The 4965-nt window shown below is 40.8% G+C and overlaps 1 pseudogene; it reads left to right on the top strand.

Annotated features, from left to right (window-relative positions):
- The first annotated feature begins 3870 nt into the window (after positions 1 to 3870).
- LOC118907347 (U2 spliceosomal RNA) lies at positions 3871 to 3989 on the top strand (annotated as a pseudogene).
- Positions 3990 to 4965: the final 976 nt, after the last annotated feature.

Raw genomic sequence — 4965 nt, 5'->3', positions numbered from 1 at the left:
TTATGTGTCCTAGTGCATACTTGATGATCCTCACTTGGATTTCCACAAGTGCCTCAGAATAAAGATGCCAGCTTCCTTCTCCAAACTCGTTTCTCCTCCAGTGTTACTTAGTGAGTGGTACCACCATTCACCCAGGTGTTCATGGAAATTATCCTTCGTTTCTCCTTCTCCTTTAACACCCACTCCCCACATGCAGCCAATCATCAGGTTCCATTAATTCCACTATATTGGGTAGAATTGTGTCCCCCTGAAAAGATACAGCTAAATCCTAAGCCCTGGTACCTGGGAATGTAATCTTATTGGGAAACAGGATCTTTGCAGATGTGATTATGTTCAGGGCCATGAGAGAAGATCATCCTAGATTTAGGGTTGGGCTTAACTCCAGTGACTGGTGTCCTTATATGAGAAAGGAGAGGAGGAAGGGTGGGGGGGCTGTTGAGAGAGACACAGGGGGAGAAGGCCAGGTGAAGACCCCTGTGAAGCGGCAGGGAGTTAGTGGAGCTATGCTGCTACAGACCAGGGAATACCCAGGATTGCCAGCCCTGCTGACATCTTGATCTCAGCTTCTGGCCTCCAACACTGTGCAAGAATAAATTTCTGTTGTTTTAAATCTCCAAGTTTGTGGTAACTTGTTATAGTAGTCCTAGGGAACCTGATACATTTACCTTCTAACATCTGAAATCCATCCATGTTGCTCCATCATTACTGTCCCTGTCTAGTTTATACCATGATTACAATTCATAATCTTCTGCCTTGTCTCCCTGCTACTAGTCTCAGCCCATCTTCCTAAAATGCCTGAAATTTACTCCACTATTTACAATTTGTGAGTTACAGTGACTCCTGGATTGAGTCTAAATGTCTGGTCCCACAGCATACAGGACTGCTATTTTGGCTTCTGCTGACTTCTGTGTAGCCTTATTTCTCACCTCTTTTCATGCTCACCCTCAATTCTATGCTCCTGGCATAGTAATAACTCCTGATATTTTATGGGATACTTGCTCTGTGCTAGACACTGTGCTAAGTGCTCAGTCTCATAACAACCCTATAGAACAGGAAACACTTCTTTCAACCTCTCAGCCTCTTTCTCTTGCCTCTGGGACTTCATGCATACTATTCTCTGCCTCAAATACTCTTATTTTCCCTTCCCTTGCTCTTCCCTTGTCCCCTCTTCCTCATGTAGCTAGTTCACACCTACATGATTAGGTCTCAGCTTATTCCTCACTTCCTCCATGAGGCACTCCTTGATCTTCCTGAACCTGGGTTCTGTGTCTGAACCTACTGCCCATATTCCCATTACACTCTCCACTTCCCCTATCATAATAGAAAATATATTAATTGCTTATTTACTGCTGTCTTAGTCTTTTCAGGCTACTCTAACAAAACACCACAAATTGCATAGCTAATAAACAACAGAAATTTATTTCTAACAGCTCTGGGGGCTGGAAGTCTAATATCAGGATGCCAGCATGGTCCAGTGAGGGCCCTCTTTGGGGTTGCAGACTTTTTGTTCTATCCTGACACAGTAGGAAGGGTAAGCAAGCTCTCTTCGGGACTCTTTTATAAGGACACTAATCTCATTCATGAGCGCTCCACCCTTGTGACCTCATCACCTCCCAAAGGCCTCACTTCCTAATGCCATCACATTGGGGATGAAGAGACCAACATATAAATCTGGGGGTTGGGAGGGTGGGACAAACATTCAGACCATATCAATGACCTATATTCCAACACTGTCTTTTATGTTTCCTGTAGACAGAGGTCCTACCTATCTCTCATCATCGTACCTCACCAGCAGAATCCAGCACTGCCTGGCACTAAGGAGAATCTCAGTCAATATGTCTAGTAAATAAAGAACATTGAATAAAGGTCTCTAGTAGCATTATATCTCTAACACCAGCTAGGGTAGAAAGAAATGTACCACCAGACCTGGCTGCCAACTGTCTCTTTCCTCAGCATTCTGATGCCTCTGAGGACTTCGCTCGGGCCAGTTCAGAAACATCTTGTCATGGGAATTGCCTGAGACCCACAAGATCAGTTAATCCTTCCTTCCCTGTCATTCTCCACATTTCCCCCAGTAGAAGGCTCTCCAGGCAGCTGTCCTCTCTCATTCTGCTCTGCAGTACTCCCAAACCCTTCCTCTTCTTGCTCTGCCTTCTCCCAGTGCCTCTGAATTCCTGCCTATTCAAAACAAACTCACCTATATTCTCATTCTTATAATGAAATACTCCTCCCACATCCTGGCCTTAAACATGCACCTAGTTCCCCTTTAGGAAGCTGCTCTTTCTACTGCTGCCTGGGTAGTTCTGTAATCATACTAGATCATTTTTTCAGAACCCTGTGATGTAATCACCTGGTCCTTGAGGGCTGAATTCAGTTTTGATTCTGACTCTTGGCTATCACATAGCAGACAAATTAAGGTAGTCTAAAAGGATTTGAAATCAGCAGTAAACATGTTTATTTTGGAAAGATCCTATGACCATGAGTTGCTTGAAAAATTTCACTGGACCTAACCAACAGCCTCTGAATTTCTCTCACAAGTACCAAATTCAAATTAAAAAAACAAAACAAGTGGCACCTATACTGTGGAGGCCACAGAAACACCACACATGCTGCTGACACTGCTCCTTGGCAAACACTGGGTTTCCTCTAGGCTGCAGGATCGATGGCCCATGGCATACAGCTGCTACAATAGGGATGGGGTCTTATTAATTAAATGACTGGCCTAGAGCAGTACTCACAATTACGATTTAATTTCTAATGGTCCTTAAGATGGTTGACTTTTTGGTAAATGCTAACAAGCATTGCTTTTTTTTTTTTTTAATAATTTATCTAATTTCTAACCTCTCATGCGCTGTTAGACTTTCCAGCTGTTAGGCTCCAGCAGTGAGGTGGCTATAGTCCAAAATGAAAATTGAAATTATTAGGCAGAAAGACAGATATGAGCAGGGTGGAGAGAAAAATAATCCAGTAAAACCTACTAAAAGGGACTCAAAGAGTTAACCAGATAAAACCAGAGAGCCAGAAGACTCATAGAGTTAATGAGTTGAGGTTTCAAGGACCAGGAGTGACTTGGAATATCCACACACTTCTCAGATGGGAGAATGACTTCCCAGATGAGAAATCTCCAAGCACAGACATTCCCCAGATAAAGAAAATATCAGAAGACAGTCACAGAAATCAGCAAAGCTTAGACCACATCTTCTTTTTACCAATTAGACCAGGCCTCTGAGACTAAAGATTGTCAATCAAGGACCTCTCTGTCCTGCCAAAAACTCTGTATAAAGAAGCCTCAGAGTAAGCAGCCTGTCTTTGTCTACCTGGACTCCGGGTCCACTCCTCCTGTGGAGTATATTCAAACAAAACTTTCCCTCTGCTTCACCACTATGTCTCTGCTTTTGAGTTCTGTATTGTGGCAGGGACAAAATCCGAGAATGAATTCAACCCCCAGCAAAATGACTAATGATCTTTTCTGATCACTTTCTGATTTCTTCTGGCTCATTGAGCCATCTTCTGACCTATAACTTATTTAAAGTGGATCAGTTACCCTGTATGATCATCTTTCTCATGGTAACTTAATATATTTAAGCTGGCAGTCTAATTTATTCAGCAGATTGTGAACTAATCTCCCAGAACTTTATTACCTTGGATAACTTTTAAAACAAGAGTTCCCGAATCTGTACTTAGCTGCATATCAGGCCCAACCCTGTTGTCGATCATAATATAGTAGTACTTGAAGCAATCCACTAGCTGGTCATATGCAAAATCATACTCACTTTAGGTCATATGGAAATACAGCCATACTTTAGAGATATTGCAGGTATGATTCTAAACCACTGCAATAAGGCAAGTATGTCAATAAAGCGAGTCAAGTTCACTTCTTAGCCTTTTGACTAAGATCAAGTGTAGTATCTGTTCTAATCAGTTTAATAAAGTGAGCCAAATGAAGTTTTTGTTTCCCAGTGCATATCAAAGTTATGTTTCCACTTTACTATAGTTTATTGAATGGACAATAGAATTATGTCTAAAAAAATGTGCATACCTTGATTAAAAAATACTTATAGCTAAAAAATGCCAAATTTAACCTGAACTTTCAGTGACTCTGTAATCACTGATCACAGATCACTATAACAAATGTAGTAATAATGAAAAAGTTTGAAATATTGTGAGAATTACTAAAATGTGACAGAGAGACATAAGTGAGCAAATGCCATTGGAAAAATGATGCCAATAGATTTGCTCAGTGCGGGGTTACCACAAACCTTCAATTTGTAAAAAAGGCAGTACCTGTGAAGTATAATAAAGCAAAGCACAATAAAATGAGGTGTGCCTGGACAGTTTTTGTTTGTTTTTATCTTTTACAGGTTTTGATGGAAATGTCCAGCTTCTACTAATCATATTAATGCTATATATACTGTCATCACAAAACATTTCCAGGTGAGATAGAACTCATTCATTTAACAAATACTCAGTGAGCATTTCAATTGTACAAGGTTCTATGGTAGGGGTAATGAGAGATACAAGAAAGTAAATACATGGTTCCAGGTCCCAATCCCTATAAATAAAATCTCTAATTTGGGGGAGAAAAGATGTCTACAAATAAAAATGTCATGTAGTCAAGAACTAAATAAAAATGTGAGCTGTCCCAAACATCAGATGTTCTGATGTGTGTTGTAAAAGAGTACAGCTGAATTTCTAGGAAGGGAGCATCACTGTGGGTTAGAATGATCAGGAATGCTTCACAGAGAAAGTGAGAAATGTGTTGGGTTTTGTAAAGGAATAGGAATTGCATGGTGAATCCCATGCTAGAGGAATGGAAGGAGCAAAAACTTAGATTTTTAAAGGTTTGTGTGTGAGTCAGTTTGGCTGGAAGGGAGATTGTTGAGGGGAATTGTGGGAAATCATATTGCAAAGGTAAGGTGAGCTAGATTGTGCCAATAAATCTAATGCTGCATGCAACTATGAAGA

This window comes from Manis pentadactyla, chromosome 5, assembly GCF_030020395.1.
Source record: "Manis pentadactyla isolate mManPen7 chromosome 5, mManPen7.hap1, whole genome shotgun sequence".
In the NCBI taxonomy this organism is placed as follows: Eukaryota; Metazoa; Chordata; class Mammalia; order Pholidota; family Manidae; genus Manis; species Manis pentadactyla.
This window is presented reverse-complemented; position numbering and strand designations above follow the sequence as displayed.